Source organism: Schistocerca gregaria, chromosome 2 (assembly GCF_023897955.1).
Source record: "Schistocerca gregaria isolate iqSchGreg1 chromosome 2, iqSchGreg1.2, whole genome shotgun sequence".
Taxonomy (NCBI): Eukaryota; Metazoa; Arthropoda; class Insecta; order Orthoptera; family Acrididae; genus Schistocerca; species Schistocerca gregaria.
The window spans coordinates 1,016,648,986-1,016,665,006 of record NC_064921.1 but is presented as its reverse complement, the minus strand read 5'-3'; the positions used below and the strand labels follow the sequence as shown (position 1 = coordinate 1,016,665,006).

Sequence of the window (16,021 nt, the reverse complement as noted above, 5' to 3'; positions counted from 1 at the left end):
GGGAGTGCGAGCCCAGCGGCAGCTCTACATGAAGGTACCAATAGCCCAGGAAGGCCGCCGACCGCGGGAATTCGCGCCGCCCCCATCCCGCCAGCCTACACGAGACTTTCCAGAGCACCCTGGACCACATCGAGGGACCCAGTGCACTGAAATAATAGTCATTTGCCACGTCAGATGGCTCGTTGGTCTAGGGGTATGATTCCTGCTTTGGGTGCAGGAGGTCCCGGGTTCAAATCCCGGACGAGCCCTAGCGTTTTGTGCAAACTGGTCGCACGTGAGTGGCTGAGTCGACGCAAAATGCTCGGCGTCAGTATCAAATGAAATTCATATTTGATGTGAGCAATTGACACTGATCTGACGTGTGAAGGCGATTACGAAGGTTTTTGGGTACAGATGGTAGCAGATGCATGTTAGTATGTCTTGTTTTTAATGATAAAAAAGTGTTTCCGCCCGGGATCGACACGGGGACCTTCTGCGTGTTAGGCAGACGTGATAACCGCTACACCACGGAAACTACTTGTGTGCGCCTTACATTAGAGACAACTCGTGCTGGTGTTGTCATCGTTACTAAGAAATTAAATAAATGCGCTACTTGCAGAACAAAGGTACATGCAGAAGATCCTCACATGTCGTGGCTCACTGGAGTACAATACGACATAGGCAGGAAAATACTGTTCCCGCCCAGGATCGAACCGGGGACCTTCTGCGTGTAAAGCAGACGTGATAACCGCTCCACTACGGAAACTGCGAACGGGAGGAGTCCATCTCCGTTCACTCGCAATTACCTCAGCCTCTCTCCCGTCCGTGAATGCACACGCGACAGTTCTTTTGACAGCCTGGAAACCATCACAGCCAAGGGCTCAAGAAGTCTTCGGGGTGCTCGAGAAGGTGTCTGCCGTAGCACCCCTAACGAAATAGCGGCGTTTCCCGCAGTCGTGATTGCAAATCATAGCAGCAAAAGCAATCACTTTCTTAGCAGCAGGGAGTGCGAGCCCAGCGGCAGCTCTACATGAAGGTACCAATAGCCCAGGAAGGCCGCCGACCGCGGGAATTCGCGCCGCCCCCATCCCGCCAGCCTACACGAGACTTTCCAGAGCACCCTGGACCACATCGAGGGACCCAGTGCACTGAAATAATAGTCATTTGCCACGTCAGATGGCTCGTTGGTCTAGGGGTATGATTCCTGCTTTGGGTGCAGGAGGTCCCGGGTTCAAATCCCGGACGAGCCCTAGCGTTTTGTGCAAACTGGTCGCACGTGAGTGGCTGAGTCGACGCAAAATGCTCGGCGTCAGTATCAAATGAAATTCATATTTGATGTGAGCAATTGACACTGATCTGACGTGTGAAGGCGATTACGAAGGTTTTTGGGTACAGATGGTAGCAGATGCATGTTAGTATGTCTTGTTTTTAATGATAAAAAAGTGTTTCCGCCCGGGATCGACACGGGAACCTTCTGCGTGTTAGGCAGACGTGATAACCGCTACACCACGGAAACTACTTGTGTGCGCCTTACATTAGAGACAACTCGTGCTGGTGTTGTCATCGTTACTAAGAAATTAAATAAATGCGCTACTTGCAGAACAAAGGTACATGCAGAAGATCCTCACATGTCGTGGCTCACTGGAGTACAATACGACATAGGCAGGAAAATACTGTTCCCGCCCGGGATCGAACCGGGGACCTTCTGCGTGTGAAGCAGACGTGATAACCGCTCCACTACGGAAACTGCGAACGGGAGGAGTCCATCTCCGTTCACTCGCAATTACCTCAGCCTCTCTCCCGTCCGTGAATGCACACGCGACAGTTCTTTTGACAGCCTGGAAACCATCACAGCCAAGGGCTCAAGAAGTCTTCGGGGTGCTCGAGAAGGTGTCTGCCGTAGCACCCCTAACGAAATAGCGGCGTTTCCCGCAGTCGTGATTGCAAATCATAGCAGCAAAAGCAATCACTTTCTTAGCAGCAGGGAGTGCGAGCCCAGCGGCAGCTCTACATGAAGGTACCAATAGCCCAGGAAGGCCGCCGACCGCGGGAATTCGCGCCGCCCCCATCCCGCCAGCCTACACGAGACTTTCCAGAGCACCCTGGACCACATCGAGGGACCCAGTGCACTGAAATAATAGTCATTTGCCACGTCAGATGGCTCGTTGGTCTAGGGGTATGATTCCTGCTTTGGGTGCAGGAGGTCCCGGGTTCAAATCCCGGACGAGCCCTAGCGTTTTGTGCAAACTGGTCGCACGTGAGTGGCTGAGTCGACGCAAAATGCTCGGCGTCAGTATCAAATGAAATTCATATTTGATGTGAGCAATTGACACTGATCTGACGTGTGAAGGCGATTACGAAGGTTTTTGGGTACAGATGGTAGCAGATGCATGTTAGTATGTCTTGTTTTTAATGATAAAAAAGTGTTTCCGCCCGGGATCGACACGGGGACCTTCTGCGTGTTAGGCAGACGTGATAACCGCTACACCACGGAAACTACTTGTGTGCGCCTTACATTAGAGACAACTCGTGCTGGTGTTGTCATCGTTACTAAGAAATTAAATAAATGCGCTACTTGCAGAACAAAGGTACATGCAGAAGATCCTCACATGTCGTGGCTCACTGGAGTACAATACGACATAGGCAGGAAAATACTGTTCCCGCCCGGGATCGAACCGGGGACCTTCTGCGTGTGAAGCAGACGTGATAACCGCTCCACTACGGAAACTGCGAACGGGAGGAGTCCATCTCCGTTCACTCGCAATTACCTCAGCCTCTCTCCCGTCCGTGAATGCACACGCGACAGTTCTTTTGACAGCCTGGAAACCATCACAGCCAAGGGCTCAAGAAGTCTTCGGGGTGCTCGAGAAGGTGTCTGCCGTAGCACCCCTAACGAAATAGCGGCGTTTCCCGCAGTCGTGATTGCAAATCATAGCAGCAAAAGCAATCACTTTCTTAGCAGCAGGGAGTGCGAGCCCAGCGGCAGCTCTACATGAAGGTACCAATAGCCCAGGAAGGCCGCCGACCGCGGGAATTCGCGCCGCCCCCATCCCGCCAGCCTACACGAGACTTTCCAGAGCACCCTGGACCACATCGAGGGACCCAGTGCACTGAAATAATAGTCATTTGCCACGTCAGATGGCTCGTTGGTCTAGGGGTATGATTCCTGCTTTGGGTGCAGGAGGTCCCGGGTTCAAATCCCGGACGAGCCCTAGCGTTTTGTGCAAACTGGTCGCACGTGAGTGGCTGAGTCGACGCAAAATGCTCGGCGTCAGTATCAAATGAAATTCATATTTGGTGTGAGCAATTGACACTGATCTGACGTGTGAAGGCGATTACGAAGGTTTTTGGGTACAGATGGTAGCAGATGCATGTTAGTATGTCTTGTTTTTAATGATAAAAAAGTGTTTCCGCCCGGGATCGACACGGGGACCTTCTGCGTGTTAGGCAGACGTGATAACCGCTACACCACGGAAACTACTTGTGTGCGCCTTACATTAGAGACAACTCGTGCTGGTGTTGTCATCGTTACTAAGAAATTAAATAAATGCGCTACTTGCAGAACAAAGGTACATGCAGAAGATCCTCACATGTCGTGGCTCACTGGAGTACAATACGACATAGGCAGGAAAATACTGTTCCCGCCCAGGATCGAACCGGGGACCTTCTGCGTGTGAAGCAGACGTGATAACCGCTCCACTACGGAAACTGCGAACGGGAGGAGTCCATCTCCGTTCACTCGCAATTACCTCAGCCTCTCTCCCGTCCGTGAATGCACACGCGACAGTTCTTTTGACAGCCTGGAAACCATCACAGCCAAGGGCTCAAGAAGTCTTCGGGGTGCTCGAGAAGGTGTCTGCCGTAGCACCCCTAACGAAATAGCGGCGTTTCCCGCAGTCGTGATTGCAAATCATAGCAGCAAAAGCAATCACTTTCTTAGCAGCAGGGAGTGCGAGCCCAGCGGCAGCTCTACATGAAGGTACCAATAGCCCAGGAAGGCCGCCGACCGCGGGAATTCGCGCCGCCCCCATCCCGCCAGCCTACACGAGACTTTCCAGAGCACCCTGGACCACATCGAGGGACCCAGTGCACTGAAATAATAGTCATTTGCCACGTCAGATGGCTCGTTGGTCTAGGGGTATGATTCCTGCTTTGGGTGCAGGAGGTCCCGGGTTCAAATCCCGGACGAGCCCTAGCGTTTTGTGCAAACTGGTCGCACGTGAGTGGCTGAGTCGACGCAAAATGCTCGGCGTCAGTATCAAATGAAATTCATATTTGATGTGAGCAATTGACACTGATCTGACGTGTGAAGGCGATTACGAAGGTTTTTGGGTACAGATGGTAGCAGATGCATGTTAGTATGTCTTGTTTTTAATGATAAAAAAGTGTTTCCGCCCGGGATCGACACGGGGACCTTCTGCGTGTTAGGCAGACGTGATAACCGCTACACCACGGAAACTACTTGTGTGCGCCTTACATTAGAGACAACTCGTGCTGGTGTTGTCATCGTTACTAAGAAATTAAATAAATGCGCTACTTGCAGAACAAAGGTACATGCAGAAGATCCTCACATGTCGTGGCTCACTGGAGTACAATACGACATAGGCAGGAAAATACTGTTCCCGCCCGGGATCGAACCGGGGACCTTCTGCGTGTGAAGCAGACGTGATAACCGCTCCACTACGGAAACTGCGAACGGGAGGAGTCCATCTCCGTTCACTCGCAATTACCTCAGCCTCTCTCCCGTCCGTGAATGCACACGCGACAGTTCTTTTGACAGCCTGGAAACCATCACAGCCAAGGGCTCAAGAAGTCTTCGGGGTGCTCGAGAAGGTGTCTGCCGTAGCACCCCTAACGAAATAGCGGCGTTTCCCGCAGTCGTGATTGCAAATCATAGCAGCAAAAGCAATCACTTTCTTAGCAGCAGGGAGTGCGAGCCCAGCGGCAGCTCTACATGAAGGTACCAATAGCCCAGGAAGGCCGCCGACCGCGGGAATTCGCGCCGCCCCCATCCCGCCAGCCTACACGAGACTTTCCAGAGCACCCTGGACCACATCGAGGGACCCAGTGCACTGAAATAATAGTCATTTGCCACGTCAGATGGCTCGTTGGTCTAGGGGTATGATTCCTGCTTTGGGTGCAGGAGGTCCCGGGTTCAAATCCCGGACGAGCCCTAGCGTTTTGTGCAAACTGGTCGCACGTGAGTGGCTGAGTCGACGCAAAATGCTCGGCGTCAGTATCAAATGAAATTCATATTTGATGTGAGCAATTGACACTGATCTGACGTGTGAAGGCGATTACGAAGGTTTTTGGGTACAGATGGTAGCAGATGCATGTTAGTATGTCTTGTTTTTAATGATAAAAAAGTGTTTCCGCCCGGGATCGACACGGGGACCTTCTGCGTGTTAGGCAGACGTGATAACCGCTACACCACGGAAACTACTTGTGTGCGCCTTACATTAGAGACAACTCGTGCTGGTGTTGTCATCGTTACTAAGAAATTAAATAAATGCGCTACTTGCAGAACAAAGGTACATGCAGAAGATCCTCACATGTCGTGGCTCACTGGAGTACAATACGACATAGGCAGGAAAATACTGTTCCCGCCCGGGATCGAACCGGGGACCTTCTGCGTGTGAAGCAGACGTGATAACCGCTCCACTACGGAAACTGCGAACGGGAGGAGTCCATCTCCGTTCACTCGCAATTACCTCAGCCTCTCTCCCGTCCGTGAATGCACACGCGACAGTTCTTTTGACAGCCTGGAAACCATCACAGCCAAGGGCTCAAGAAGTCTTCGGGGTGCTCGAGAAGGTGTCTGCCGTAGCACCCCTAACGAAATAGCGGCGTTTCCCGCAGTCGTGATTGCAAATCATAGCAGCAAAAGCAATCACTTTCTTAGCAGCAGGGAGTGCGAGCCCAGCGGCAGCTCTACATGAAGGTACCAATAGCCCAGGAAGGCCGCCGACCGCGGGAATTCGCGCCGCCCCCATCCCGCCAGCCTACACGAGACTTTCCAGAGCACCCTGGACCACATCGAGGGACCCAGTGCACTGAAATAATAGTCATTTGCCACGTCAGATGGCTCGTTGGTCTAGGGGTATGATTCCTGCTTTGGGTGCAGGAGGTCCCGGGTTCAAATCCCGGACGAGCCCTAGCGTTTTGTGCAAACTGGTCGCACGTGAGTGGCTGAGTCGACGCAAAATGCTCGGCGTCAGTATCAAATGAAATTCATATTTGGTGTGAGCAATTGACACTGATCTGACGTGTGAAGGCGATTACGAAGGTTTTTGGGTACAGATGGTAGCAGATGCATGTTAGTATGTCTTGTTTTTAATGATAAAAAAGTGTTTCCGCCCGGGATCGACACGGGGACCTTCTGCGTGTTAGGCAGACGTGATAACCGCTACACCACGGAAACTACTTGTGTGCGCCTTACATTAGAGACAACTCGTGCTGGTGTTGTCATCGTTACTAAGAAATTAAATAAATGCGCTACTTGCAGAACAAAGGTACATGCAGAAGATCCTCACATGTCGTGGCTCACTGGAGTACAATACGACATAGGCAGAAAAATACTGTTCCCGCCCGGGATCGAACCGGGGACCTTCTGCGTGTGAAGCAGACGTGATAACCGCTACACTACGGAAACTGCGAACTGGAGGAGTCCAACTCCGTTCACTCGCAATTACCTCAGCCTCTCTCCCGTCCGTGAATGCACACGCGACAGTTCTTTTGACAGCCTGGAAACCATCACAGCCAAGGGCTCAAGAAGTCTTCGGGGTGCTCGAGAAGGTGTCTGCCGTAGCACCCCTAACGAAATAGCGGCGTTTCCCGCAGTCGTGATTGCAAATCATAGCAGCAAAAGCAATCACTTTCTTAGCAGCAGGGAGTGCGAGCCCAGCGGCAGCTCTACATGAAGGTACCAATAGCCCAGGAAGGCCGCCGACCGCGGGAATTCGCGCCGCCCCCATCCCGCCAGCCTACACGAGACTTTCCAGAGCACCCTGGACCACATCGAGGGACCCAGTGCACTGAAATAATAGTCATTTGCCACGTCAGATGGCTCGTTGGTCTAGGGGTATGATTCCTGCTTTGGGTGCAGGAGGTCCCGGGTTCAAATCCCGGACGAGCCCTAGCGTTTTGTGCAAACTGGTCGCACGTGAGTGGCTGAGTCGACGCAAAATGCTCGGCGTCAGTATCAAATGAAATTCATATTTGATGTGAGCAATTGACACTGATCTGACGTGTGAAGGCGATTACGAAGGTTTTTGGGTACAGATGGTAGCAGATGCATGTTAGTATGTCTTGTTTTTAATGATAAAAAAGTGTTTCCGCCCGGGATCGACACGGGGACCTTCTGCGTGTTAGGCAGACGTGATAACCGCTACACCACGGAAACTACTTGTGTGCGCCTTACATTAGAGACAACTCGTGCTGGTGTTGTCATCGTTACTAAGAAATTAAATAAATGCGCTACTTGCAGAACAAAGGTACATGCAGAAGATCCTCACATGTCGTGGCTCACTGGAGTACAATACGACATAGGCAGGAAAATACTGTTCCCGCCCGGGATCGAACCGGGGACCTTCTGCGTGTGAAGCAGACGTGATAACCGCTCCACTACGGAAACTGCGAACGGGAGGAGTCCATCTCCGTTCACTCGCAATTACCTCAGCCTCTCTCCCGTCCGTGAATGCACACGCGACAGTTCTTTTGACAGCCTGGAAACCATCACAGCCAAGGGCTCAAGAAGTCTTCGGGGTGCTCGAGAAGGTGTCTGCCGTAGCACCCCTAACGAAATAGCGGCGTTTCCCGCAGTCGTGATTGCAAATCATAGCAGCAAAAGCAATCACTTTCTTAGCAGCAGGGAGTGCGAGCCCAGCGGCAGCTCTACATGAAGGTACCAATAGCCCAGGAAGGCCGCCGACCGCGGGAATTCGCGCCGCCCCCATCCCGCCAGCCTACACGAGACTTTCCAGAGCACCCTGGACCACATCGAGGGACCCAGTGCACTGAAATAATAGTCATTTGCCACGTCAGATGGCTCGTTGGTCTAGGGGTATGATTCCTGCTTTGGGTGCAGGAGGTCCCGGGTTCAAATCCCGGACGAGCCCTAGCGTTTTGTGCAAACTGGTCGCACGTGAGTGGCTGAGTCGACGCAAAATGCTCGGCGTCAGTATCAAATGAAATTCATATTTGGTGTGAGCAATTGACACTGATCTGACGTGTGAAGGCGATTACGAAGGTTTTTGGGTACAGATGGTAGCAGATGCATGTTAGTATGTCTTGTTTTTAATGATAAAAAAGTGTTTCCGCCCGGGATCGACACGGGGACCTTCTGCGTGTTAGGCAGACGTGATAACCGCTACACCACGGAAACTACTTGTGTGCGCCTTACATTAGAGACAACTCGTGCTGGTGTTGTCATCGTTACTAAGAAATTAAATAAATGCGCTACTTGCAGAACAAAGGTACATGCAGAAGATCCTCACATGTCGTGGCTCACTGGAGTACAATACGACATAGGCAGAAAAATACTGTTCCCGCCCGGGATCGAACCGGGGACCTTCTGCGTGTGAAGCAGACGTGATAACCGCTACACTACGGAAACTGCGAACTGGAGGAGTCCAACTCCGTTCACTCGCAATTACCTCAGCCTCTCTCCCGTCCGTGAATGCACACGCGACAGTTCTTTTGACAGCCTGGAAACCATCACAGCCAAGGGCTCAAGAAGTCTTCGGGGTGCTCGAGAAGGTGTCTGCCGTAGCACCCCTAACGAAATAGCGGCGTTTCCCGCAGTCGTGATTGCAAATCATAGCAGCAAAAGCAATCACTTTCTTAGCAGCAGGGAGTGCGAGCCCAGCGGCAGCTCTACATGAAGGTACCAATAGCCCAGGAAGGCCGCCGACCGCGGGAATTCGCGCCGCCCCCATCCCGCCAGCCTACACGAGACTTTCCAGAGCACCCTGGACCACATCGAGGGACCCAGTGCACTGAAATAATAGTCATTTGCCACGTCAGATGGCTCGTTGGTCTAGGGGTATGATTCCTGCTTTGGGTGCAGGAGGTCCCGGGTTCAAATCCCGGACGAGCCCTAGCGTTTTGTGCAAACTGGTCGCACGTGAGTGGCTGAGTCGACGCAAAATGCTCGGCGTCAGTATCAAATGAAATTCATATTTGATGTGAGCAATTGACACTGATCTGACGTGTGAAGGCGATTACGAAGGTTTTTGGGTACAGATGGTAGCAGATGCATGTTAGTATGTCTTGTTTTTAATGATAAAAAAGTGTTTCCGCCCGGGATCGACACGGGGACCTTCTGCGTGTTAGGCAGACGTGATAACCGCTACACCACGGAAACTACTTGTGTGCGCCTTACATTAGAGACAACTCGTGCTGGTGTTGTCATCGTTACTAAGAAATTAAATAAATGCGCTACTTGCAGAACAAAGGTACATGCAGAAGATCCTCACATGTCGTGGCTCACTGGAGTTCAATACGACATAGGCAGGAAAATACTGTTCCCGCCCGGGATCGAACCGGGGACCTTCTGCGTGTGAAGCAGACGTGATAACCGCTACACTACGGAAACTGCGAACGGGAGGAGTCCATCACCGTTCACTCGCAATTACCTCAGCCTCTCTCCCGTCCGTGAATGCACACGCGACAGTTCTTTTGACAGCCTGGAAACCATCACAGCCAAGGGCTCAAGAAGTCTTCGGGGTGCTCGAGAAGGTGTCTGCCGTAGCACCCCTAACGAAATAGCGGCGTTTCCCGCAGTCGTGATTGCAAATCATAGCAGCAAAAGCAATCACTTTCTTAGCAGCAGGGAGTGCGAGCCCAGCGGCAGCTCTACATGAAGGTACCAATAGCCCAGGAAGGCCGCCGACCGCGGGAATTCGCACCGCCCCCATCCCGCCAGCCTACACGAGACTTTCCAGAGCACCCTGGACCACATCGAGGGACCCAGTGCACTGAAATAATAGTCATTTGCCACGTCAGATGGCTCGTTGGTCTAGGGGTATGATTCCTGCTTTGGGTGCAGGAGGTCCCGGGTTCAAATCCCGGACGAGCCCTAGCGTTTTGTGCAAACTGGTCGCACGTGAGTGGCTGAGTCGACGCAAAATGCTCGGCGTCAGTATCAAATGAAATTCATATTTGATGTGAGCAATTGACACTGATCTGACGTGTGAAGGCGATTACGAAGGTTTTTGGGTACAGATGGTAGCAGATGCATGTTAGTATGTCTTGTTTTTAATGATAAAAAAGTGTTTCCGCCCGGGATCGACACGGGGACCTTCTGCGTGTTAGGCAGACGTGATAACCGCTACACCACGGAAACTACTTGTGTGCGCCTTACATTAGAGACAACTCGTGCTGGTGTTGTCATCGTTACTAAGAAATTAAATAAATGCGCTACTTGCAGAACAAAGGTACATGCAGAAGATCCTCACATGTCGTGGCTCACTGGAGTAAAATACGACATAGGCAGGAAAATACTGTTCCCGCCCGGGATCGAACCGGGGACCTTCTGCGTGTGAAGCAGACGTGATAACCGCTACACTACGGAAACTGCGAACGGGAGGAGTCCATCTCCGTTCACTCGCAATTACCTCAGCCTCTCTCCCGTCCGTGAATGCACACGCGACAGTTCTTTTGACAGCCTGGAAGCCATCACAGCCAAGGGCTCAAGAAGTCTTCGGGGTGCTCGAGAAGGTGTCTGCCGTAGCACCCCTAACGAAATAGCGGCGTTTCCCGCAGTCGTGATTGCAAATCATAGCAGCAAAAGCAATCACTTTCTTAGCAGCAGGGAGTGCGAGCCCAGCGGCAGCTCTACATGAAGGTACCAATAGCCCAGGAAGGCCGCCGACCGCGGGAATTCGCGCCGCCCCCATCCCGCCAGCCTACACGAGACTTTCCAGAGCACCCTGGACCACATCGAGGGACCCAGTGCACTGAAATAATAGTCATTTGCCACGTCAGATGGCTCGTTGGTCTAGGGGTATGATTCCTGCTTTGAGTGCAGGAGGTCCCGGGTTCAAATCCCGGACGAGCCCTAGCGTTTTGTGCAAACTGGTCGCACGTGAGTGGCTGAGTCGACGCAAAATGCTCGGCGTCAGTATCAAATGAAATTCATATTTGATGTGAGCAATTGACACTGATCTGACGTGTGAAGGCGATTACGAAGGTTTTTGGGTACAGATGGTAGCAGATGCATGTTAGTATGTCTTGTTTTTAATGATAAAAAAGTGTTTCCGCCCGGGATCGACACGGGGACCTTCTGCGTGTTAGGCAGACGTGATAACCGCTACACCACGGAAACTACTTGTGTGCGCCTTACATTAGAGACAACTCGTGCTGGTGTTGTCATCGTTACTAAGAAATTAAATAAATGCGCTACTTGCAGAACAAAGGTACATGCAGAAGATCCTCACATGTCGTGGCTCACTGGAGTACAATACGACATAGGCAGGAAAATACTGTTCCCGCCCGGGATCGAACCGGGGACCTTCTGCGTGTGAAGCAGACGTGATAACCGCTACACTACGGAAACTGCGAACGGGAGGAGTCCATCTCCGTTCACTCGCAATTACCTCAGCCTCTCTCCCGTCCGTGAATGCACACGCGACAGTTCTTTTGACAGCCTGGAAGCCATCACAGCCAAGGGCTCAAGAAGTCTTCGGGGTGCTCGAGAAGGTGTCTGCCGTAGCACCCCTAACGAAATAGCGGCGTTTCCCGCAGTCGTGATTGCAAATCATAGTAGCAAAAGCAATCACTTTCTTAGCAGCAGGGAGTGCGAGCCCAGCTGCAGTAGCAAAAGCAATCACTTTCTTAGCAGCAGGGAGTGCGAGCCCAGCGGCAGCTCTACATGAAGGTACCAATAGCCCAGGAAGGCCGCCGACCGCGGGAATTCGCGCCGCCCCCATCCCGCCAGCCTACACGAGACTTTCCAGAGCACCCTGGACCACATCGAGGGACCCAGTGCACTGAAATAATAGTCATTTGCCACGTCAGATGGCTCGTTGGTCTAGGGGTATGATTCCTGCTTTGGGTGCAGGAGGTCCCGGGTTCAAATCCCGGACGAGCCCTAGCGTTTTGTGCAAACTGGTCGCACGTGAGTGGCTGAGTCGACGCAAAATGCTCGGCGTCAGTATCAAATGAAATTCATATTTGATGTGAGCAATTGACACTGATCTGACGTGTGAAGGCGATTACGAAGGTTTTTGGGTACAGATGGTAGCAGATGCATGTTAGTATGTCTTGTTTTTAATGATAAAAAAGTGTTTCCGCCCGGGATCGACACGGGGACCTTCTGCGTGTTAGGCAGACGTGATAACCGCTACACCACGGAAACTACTTGTGTGCGCCTTACATTAGAGACAACTCGTGCTGGTGTTGTCATCGTTACTAAGAAATTAAATAAATGCGCTACTTGCAGAACAAAGGTACATGCAGAAGATCCTCACATGTCGTGGCTCACTGGAGTACAATACGACATAGGCAGGAAAATACTGTTCCCGCCCGGGATCGAACCGGGGACCTTCTGCGTGTGAAGCAGACGTGATAACCGCTACACTACGGAAACTGCGAACGGGAGGAGTCCATCTCCGTTCACTCGCAATTACCTCAGCCTCTCTCCCGTCCGTGAATGCACACGCGACAGTTCTTTTGACAGCCTGGAAACCATCACAGCCAAGGGCTCAAGAAGTCTTCGGGGTGCTCGAGAAGGTGTCTGCCGTAGCACCCCTAACGAAATAGCGGCGTTTCCCGCAGTCGTGATTGCAAATCATAGCAGCAAAAGCAATCACTTTCTTAGCAGCAGGGAGTGCGAGCCCAGCGGCAGCTCTACATGAAGGTACCAATAGCCCAGGAAGGCCGCCGACCGCGGGAATTCGCGCCGCCCCCATCCCGCCAGCCTACACGAGACTTTCCAGAGCACCCTGGACCACATCGAGGGACCCAGTGCACTGAAATAATAGTCATTTGCCACGTCAGATGGCTCGTTGGTCTAGGGGTATGATTCCTGCTTTGGGTGCAGGAGGTCCCGGGTTCAAATCCCGGACGAGCCCTAGCGTTTTGTGCAAACTGGTCGCACGTGAGTGGCTGAGTCGACGCAAAATGCTCGGCGTCAGTATCAAATGAAATTCATATTTGATGTGAGCAATTGACACTGATCTGACGTGTGAAGGCGATTACGAAGGTTTTTGGGTACAGATGGTAGCAGATGCATGTTAGTATGTCTTGTTTTTAATGATAAAAAAGTGTTTCCGCCCGGGATCGACACGGGGACCTTCTGCGTGTTAGGCAGACGTGATAACCGCTACACCACGGAAACTACTTGTGTGCGCCTTACATTAGAGACAACTCGTGCTGGTGTTGTCATCGTTACTAAGAAATTAAATAAATGCGCTACTTGCAGAACAAAGGTACATGCAGAAGATCCTCACATGTCGTGGCTCACTGGAGTACAATACGACATAGGCAGGAAAATACTGTTCCCGCCCGGGATCGAACCGGGGACCTTCTGCGTGTGAAGCAGACGTGATAACCGCTACACTACGGAAACTGCGAACGGGAGGAGTCCATCTCCGTTCACTCGCAATTACCTCAGCCTCTCTCCCGTCCGTGAATGCACACGCGACAGTTCTTTTGACAGCCTGGAAACCATCACAGCCAAGGGCTCAAGAAGTCTTCGGGGTGCTCGAGAAGGTGTCTGCCGTAGCACCCCTAACGAAATAGCGGCGTTTCCCGCAGTCGTGATTGCAAATCATAGCAGCAAAAGCAATCACTTTCTTAGCAGCAGGGAGTGCGAGCCCAGCGGCAGCTCTACATGAAGGTACCAATAGCCCAGGAAGGCCGCCGACCGCGGGAATTCGCGCCGCCCCCATCCCGCCAGCCTACACGAGACTTTCCAGAGCACCCTGGACCACATCGAGGGACCCAGTGCACTGAAATAATAGTCATTTGCCACGTCAGATGGCTCGTTGGTCTAGGGGTATGATTCCTGCTTTGGGTGCAGGAGGTCCCGGGTTCAAATCCCGGACGAGCCCTAGCGTTTTGTGCAAACTGGTCGCACGTGAGTGGCTGAGTCGACGCAAAATGCTCGGCGTCAGTATCAAATGAAATTCATATTTGATGTGAGCAATTGACACTGATCTGACGTGTGAAGGCGATTACGAAGGTTTTTGGGTACAGATGGCAGCAGATGCATGTTAGTATGTCTTGTTTTTAATGATAAAAAAGTGTTTCCGCCCGGGATCGACACGGGGACCTTCTGCGTGTTAGGCAGACGTGATAACCGCTACACCACGGAAACTACTTGTGTGCGCCTTACATTAGAGACAACTCGTGCTGGTGTTGTCATCGTTACTAAGAAATTAAATAAATGCGCTACTTGCAGAACAAAGGTACATGCAGAAGATCCTCACATGTCGTGGCTCACTGGAGTACAATACGACATAGGCAGGAAAATACTGTTCCCGCCCGGGATCGAACCGGGGACCTTCTGCGTGTGAAGCAGACGTGATAACCGCTACACTACGGAAACTGCGAACGGGAGGAGTCCATCTCCGTTCACTCGCAATTACCTCAGCCTCTCTCCCGTCCGTGAATGCACACGCGACAGTTCTTTTGACAGCCTGGAAACCATCACAGCCAAGGGCTCAAGAAGTCTTCGGGGTGCTCGAGAAGGTGTCTGCCGTAGCACCCCTAACGAAATAGCGGCGTTTCCCGCAGTCGTGATTGCAAATCATAGCAGCAAAAGCAATCACTTTCTTAGCAGCAGGGAGTGCGAGCCCAGCGGCAGCTCTACATGAAGGTACCAATAGCCCAGGAAGGCCGCCGACCGCGGGAATTCGCGCCGCCCCCATCCCGCCAGCCTACACGAGACTTTCCAGAGCACCCTGGACCACATCGAGGGACCCAGTGCACTGAAATAATAGTCATCTGCCACGTCAGATGGCTCGTTGGTCTAGGGGTATGATTCCTGCTTTGGGTGCAGGAGGTCCCGGGTTCAAATCCCGGACGAGCCCTAGCGTTTTGTGCAAACTGGTCGCACGTGAGTGGCTGAGTCGACGCAAAATGCTCGGCGTCAGTATCAAATGAATTTCATATTTGATGTGAGCAATTGACACTGATCTGACGTGTGAAGGCGATTACGAAGGTTTTTGGGTACAGATGGTAGCAGATGCATGTTAGTATGTCTTGTTTTTAATGATAAAAAAGTGTTTCCGCCCGGGATCGACACGGGGACCTTCTGCGTGTTAGGCAGACGTGATAACCGCTACACCACGGAAACTACTTGTGTGCGCCTTACATTAGAGACAACTCGTGCTGGTGTTGTCATCGTTACTAAGAAATTAAATAAATGCGCTACTTGCAGAACAAAGGTACATGCAGAAGATCCTCACATGTCGTGGCTCACTGGAGTACAATACGACATAGGCAGGAAAATACTGTTCCCGCCCGGGATCGAACCGGGGACCTTCTGCGTGTGAAGCAGACGTGATAACCGCTACACTACGGAAACTGCGAACGGGAGGAGTCCATCTCCGTTCACTCGCAATTACCTCAGCCTCTCTCCCGTCCGTGAATGCACACGCGACAGTTCTTTTGACAGCCTGGAAGCCATCACAGCCAAGGGCTCAAGAAGTCTTCGGGGTGCTCGAGAAGGTGTCTGCCGTAGCACCCCTAACGAAATAGCGGCGTTTCCCGCAGTCGTGATTGCAAATCATAGCAGCAAAAGCAATCACTTTCTTAGCAGCAGGGAGTGCGAGCCCAGCGGCAGCTCTACATGAAGGTACCAATAGCCCAGGAAGGCCGCCGACCGCGGGAATTCGCGCCGCCCCCATACCGCCAGCCTACACGAGACTTTCCAGAGCACCCTGGACCACATCGAGGGACCCAGTGCACTGAAATAATAGTCATTTGCCACGTCAGATGGCTCGTTGGTCTAGGGGTAAGTTCCGCTTGAGACGCGACAGCGATCGGACGTGCTGTGTATTCGATCCGCCGTTACCCTCGGGTTGTGAATATTTAC

At 52.1% G+C, this 16,021-nt stretch overlaps 48 non-coding genes across 48 annotated transcripts; 16 read left to right on the top strand and 32 right to left on the bottom strand.

Annotated features, from left to right (window-relative positions):
- The first annotated feature begins 176 nt into the window (after positions 1 to 176).
- Trnap-ugg (transfer RNA proline (anticodon UGG)) lies at positions 177 to 248 on the top strand. The gene has a single exon. It is a non-coding gene; the product is annotated as a tRNA-Pro (tRNA).
- Positions 249 to 441: 193 nt separating this feature from the next.
- Positions 442 to 514, bottom strand: Trnav-aac (transfer RNA valine (anticodon AAC)). The gene has a single exon. It is a non-coding gene; the product is annotated as a tRNA-Val (tRNA).
- A 158-nt stretch (positions 515 to 672) lies between these two features.
- Positions 673 to 745, bottom strand: Trnav-uac (transfer RNA valine (anticodon UAC)). The gene has a single exon. It is a non-coding gene; the product is annotated as a tRNA-Val (tRNA).
- Positions 746 to 1,157: 412 nt separating this feature from the next.
- Positions 1,158 to 1,229, top strand: Trnap-ugg (transfer RNA proline (anticodon UGG)). Its single transcript has one exon. It is a non-coding gene; the product is annotated as a tRNA-Pro (tRNA).
- Positions 1,230 to 1,422: 193 nt separating this feature from the next.
- Positions 1,423 to 1,495, bottom strand: Trnav-aac (transfer RNA valine (anticodon AAC)). Its single transcript has one exon. It is a non-coding gene; the product is annotated as a tRNA-Val (tRNA).
- A 158-nt stretch (positions 1,496 to 1,653) lies between these two features.
- Trnav-cac (transfer RNA valine (anticodon CAC)) lies at positions 1,654 to 1,726 on the bottom strand. Its single transcript has one exon. It is a non-coding gene; the product is annotated as a tRNA-Val (tRNA).
- A 412-nt stretch (positions 1,727 to 2,138) lies between these two features.
- On the top strand, positions 2,139 to 2,210 carry Trnap-ugg (transfer RNA proline (anticodon UGG)). Its single transcript has one exon. It is a non-coding gene; the product is annotated as a tRNA-Pro (tRNA).
- A 193-nt stretch (positions 2,211 to 2,403) lies between these two features.
- On the bottom strand, positions 2,404 to 2,476 carry Trnav-aac (transfer RNA valine (anticodon AAC)). The gene has a single exon. It is a non-coding gene; the product is annotated as a tRNA-Val (tRNA).
- Positions 2,477 to 2,634: 158 nt separating this feature from the next.
- Positions 2,635 to 2,707, bottom strand: Trnav-cac (transfer RNA valine (anticodon CAC)). Its single transcript has one exon. It is a non-coding gene; the product is annotated as a tRNA-Val (tRNA).
- A 412-nt stretch (positions 2,708 to 3,119) lies between these two features.
- Trnap-ugg (transfer RNA proline (anticodon UGG)) lies at positions 3,120 to 3,191 on the top strand. The gene has a single exon. It is a non-coding gene; the product is annotated as a tRNA-Pro (tRNA).
- A 193-nt stretch (positions 3,192 to 3,384) lies between these two features.
- Trnav-aac (transfer RNA valine (anticodon AAC)) lies at positions 3,385 to 3,457 on the bottom strand. Its single transcript has one exon. It is a non-coding gene; the product is annotated as a tRNA-Val (tRNA).
- Positions 3,458 to 3,615: 158 nt separating this feature from the next.
- On the bottom strand, positions 3,616 to 3,688 carry Trnav-cac (transfer RNA valine (anticodon CAC)). Its single transcript has one exon. It is a non-coding gene; the product is annotated as a tRNA-Val (tRNA).
- Positions 3,689 to 4,100: 412 nt separating this feature from the next.
- Positions 4,101 to 4,172, top strand: Trnap-ugg (transfer RNA proline (anticodon UGG)). The gene has a single exon. It is a non-coding gene; the product is annotated as a tRNA-Pro (tRNA).
- Positions 4,173 to 4,365: 193 nt separating this feature from the next.
- Positions 4,366 to 4,438, bottom strand: Trnav-aac (transfer RNA valine (anticodon AAC)). The gene has a single exon. It is a non-coding gene; the product is annotated as a tRNA-Val (tRNA).
- A 158-nt stretch (positions 4,439 to 4,596) lies between these two features.
- Positions 4,597 to 4,669, bottom strand: Trnav-cac (transfer RNA valine (anticodon CAC)). The gene has a single exon. It is a non-coding gene; the product is annotated as a tRNA-Val (tRNA).
- A 412-nt stretch (positions 4,670 to 5,081) lies between these two features.
- On the top strand, positions 5,082 to 5,153 carry Trnap-ugg (transfer RNA proline (anticodon UGG)). The gene has a single exon. It is a non-coding gene; the product is annotated as a tRNA-Pro (tRNA).
- A 193-nt stretch (positions 5,154 to 5,346) lies between these two features.
- Trnav-aac (transfer RNA valine (anticodon AAC)) lies at positions 5,347 to 5,419 on the bottom strand. Its single transcript has one exon. It is a non-coding gene; the product is annotated as a tRNA-Val (tRNA).
- A 158-nt stretch (positions 5,420 to 5,577) lies between these two features.
- Positions 5,578 to 5,650, bottom strand: Trnav-cac (transfer RNA valine (anticodon CAC)). Its single transcript has one exon. It is a non-coding gene; the product is annotated as a tRNA-Val (tRNA).
- Positions 5,651 to 6,062: 412 nt separating this feature from the next.
- On the top strand, positions 6,063 to 6,134 carry Trnap-ugg (transfer RNA proline (anticodon UGG)). Its single transcript has one exon. It is a non-coding gene; the product is annotated as a tRNA-Pro (tRNA).
- A 193-nt stretch (positions 6,135 to 6,327) lies between these two features.
- On the bottom strand, positions 6,328 to 6,400 carry Trnav-aac (transfer RNA valine (anticodon AAC)). The gene has a single exon. It is a non-coding gene; the product is annotated as a tRNA-Val (tRNA).
- A 158-nt stretch (positions 6,401 to 6,558) lies between these two features.
- On the bottom strand, positions 6,559 to 6,631 carry Trnav-cac (transfer RNA valine (anticodon CAC)). Its single transcript has one exon. It is a non-coding gene; the product is annotated as a tRNA-Val (tRNA).
- Positions 6,632 to 7,043: 412 nt separating this feature from the next.
- On the top strand, positions 7,044 to 7,115 carry Trnap-ugg (transfer RNA proline (anticodon UGG)). The gene has a single exon. It is a non-coding gene; the product is annotated as a tRNA-Pro (tRNA).
- A 193-nt stretch (positions 7,116 to 7,308) lies between these two features.
- Trnav-aac (transfer RNA valine (anticodon AAC)) lies at positions 7,309 to 7,381 on the bottom strand. The gene has a single exon. It is a non-coding gene; the product is annotated as a tRNA-Val (tRNA).
- Positions 7,382 to 7,539: 158 nt separating this feature from the next.
- On the bottom strand, positions 7,540 to 7,612 carry Trnav-cac (transfer RNA valine (anticodon CAC)). The gene has a single exon. It is a non-coding gene; the product is annotated as a tRNA-Val (tRNA).
- A 412-nt stretch (positions 7,613 to 8,024) lies between these two features.
- Trnap-ugg (transfer RNA proline (anticodon UGG)) lies at positions 8,025 to 8,096 on the top strand. The gene has a single exon. It is a non-coding gene; the product is annotated as a tRNA-Pro (tRNA).
- Positions 8,097 to 8,289: 193 nt separating this feature from the next.
- Trnav-aac (transfer RNA valine (anticodon AAC)) lies at positions 8,290 to 8,362 on the bottom strand. The gene has a single exon. It is a non-coding gene; the product is annotated as a tRNA-Val (tRNA).
- A 158-nt stretch (positions 8,363 to 8,520) lies between these two features.
- Positions 8,521 to 8,593, bottom strand: Trnav-cac (transfer RNA valine (anticodon CAC)). Its single transcript has one exon. It is a non-coding gene; the product is annotated as a tRNA-Val (tRNA).
- A 412-nt stretch (positions 8,594 to 9,005) lies between these two features.
- Trnap-ugg (transfer RNA proline (anticodon UGG)) lies at positions 9,006 to 9,077 on the top strand. The gene has a single exon. It is a non-coding gene; the product is annotated as a tRNA-Pro (tRNA).
- Positions 9,078 to 9,270: 193 nt separating this feature from the next.
- Positions 9,271 to 9,343, bottom strand: Trnav-aac (transfer RNA valine (anticodon AAC)). The gene has a single exon. It is a non-coding gene; the product is annotated as a tRNA-Val (tRNA).
- Positions 9,344 to 9,501: 158 nt separating this feature from the next.
- On the bottom strand, positions 9,502 to 9,574 carry Trnav-cac (transfer RNA valine (anticodon CAC)). The gene has a single exon. It is a non-coding gene; the product is annotated as a tRNA-Val (tRNA).
- Positions 9,575 to 9,986: 412 nt separating this feature from the next.
- Positions 9,987 to 10,058, top strand: Trnap-ugg (transfer RNA proline (anticodon UGG)). Its single transcript has one exon. It is a non-coding gene; the product is annotated as a tRNA-Pro (tRNA).
- A 193-nt stretch (positions 10,059 to 10,251) lies between these two features.
- On the bottom strand, positions 10,252 to 10,324 carry Trnav-aac (transfer RNA valine (anticodon AAC)). Its single transcript has one exon. It is a non-coding gene; the product is annotated as a tRNA-Val (tRNA).
- Positions 10,325 to 10,482: 158 nt separating this feature from the next.
- Trnav-cac (transfer RNA valine (anticodon CAC)) lies at positions 10,483 to 10,555 on the bottom strand. The gene has a single exon. It is a non-coding gene; the product is annotated as a tRNA-Val (tRNA).
- Positions 10,556 to 10,967: 412 nt separating this feature from the next.
- Trnas-uga (transfer RNA serine (anticodon UGA)) lies at positions 10,968 to 11,039 on the top strand. The gene has a single exon. It is a non-coding gene; the product is annotated as a tRNA-Ser (tRNA).
- A 193-nt stretch (positions 11,040 to 11,232) lies between these two features.
- Positions 11,233 to 11,305, bottom strand: Trnav-aac (transfer RNA valine (anticodon AAC)). The gene has a single exon. It is a non-coding gene; the product is annotated as a tRNA-Val (tRNA).
- Positions 11,306 to 11,463: 158 nt separating this feature from the next.
- On the bottom strand, positions 11,464 to 11,536 carry Trnav-cac (transfer RNA valine (anticodon CAC)). Its single transcript has one exon. It is a non-coding gene; the product is annotated as a tRNA-Val (tRNA).
- A 463-nt stretch (positions 11,537 to 11,999) lies between these two features.
- Positions 12,000 to 12,071, top strand: Trnap-ugg (transfer RNA proline (anticodon UGG)). The gene has a single exon. It is a non-coding gene; the product is annotated as a tRNA-Pro (tRNA).
- A 193-nt stretch (positions 12,072 to 12,264) lies between these two features.
- On the bottom strand, positions 12,265 to 12,337 carry Trnav-aac (transfer RNA valine (anticodon AAC)). The gene has a single exon. It is a non-coding gene; the product is annotated as a tRNA-Val (tRNA).
- Positions 12,338 to 12,495: 158 nt separating this feature from the next.
- On the bottom strand, positions 12,496 to 12,568 carry Trnav-cac (transfer RNA valine (anticodon CAC)). Its single transcript has one exon. It is a non-coding gene; the product is annotated as a tRNA-Val (tRNA).
- A 412-nt stretch (positions 12,569 to 12,980) lies between these two features.
- Positions 12,981 to 13,052, top strand: Trnap-ugg (transfer RNA proline (anticodon UGG)). The gene has a single exon. It is a non-coding gene; the product is annotated as a tRNA-Pro (tRNA).
- A 193-nt stretch (positions 13,053 to 13,245) lies between these two features.
- On the bottom strand, positions 13,246 to 13,318 carry Trnav-aac (transfer RNA valine (anticodon AAC)). Its single transcript has one exon. It is a non-coding gene; the product is annotated as a tRNA-Val (tRNA).
- A 158-nt stretch (positions 13,319 to 13,476) lies between these two features.
- Trnav-cac (transfer RNA valine (anticodon CAC)) lies at positions 13,477 to 13,549 on the bottom strand. Its single transcript has one exon. It is a non-coding gene; the product is annotated as a tRNA-Val (tRNA).
- Positions 13,550 to 13,961: 412 nt separating this feature from the next.
- On the top strand, positions 13,962 to 14,033 carry Trnap-ugg (transfer RNA proline (anticodon UGG)). Its single transcript has one exon. It is a non-coding gene; the product is annotated as a tRNA-Pro (tRNA).
- Positions 14,034 to 14,226: 193 nt separating this feature from the next.
- On the bottom strand, positions 14,227 to 14,299 carry Trnav-aac (transfer RNA valine (anticodon AAC)). The gene has a single exon. It is a non-coding gene; the product is annotated as a tRNA-Val (tRNA).
- Positions 14,300 to 14,457: 158 nt separating this feature from the next.
- Positions 14,458 to 14,530, bottom strand: Trnav-cac (transfer RNA valine (anticodon CAC)). Its single transcript has one exon. It is a non-coding gene; the product is annotated as a tRNA-Val (tRNA).
- A 412-nt stretch (positions 14,531 to 14,942) lies between these two features.
- On the top strand, positions 14,943 to 15,014 carry Trnap-ugg (transfer RNA proline (anticodon UGG)). Its single transcript has one exon. It is a non-coding gene; the product is annotated as a tRNA-Pro (tRNA).
- A 193-nt stretch (positions 15,015 to 15,207) lies between these two features.
- Positions 15,208 to 15,280, bottom strand: Trnav-aac (transfer RNA valine (anticodon AAC)). The gene has a single exon. It is a non-coding gene; the product is annotated as a tRNA-Val (tRNA).
- Positions 15,281 to 15,438: 158 nt separating this feature from the next.
- Positions 15,439 to 15,511, bottom strand: Trnav-cac (transfer RNA valine (anticodon CAC)). The gene has a single exon. It is a non-coding gene; the product is annotated as a tRNA-Val (tRNA).
- Between the last annotated feature and the right edge of the window lie 510 nt (positions 15,512 to 16,021).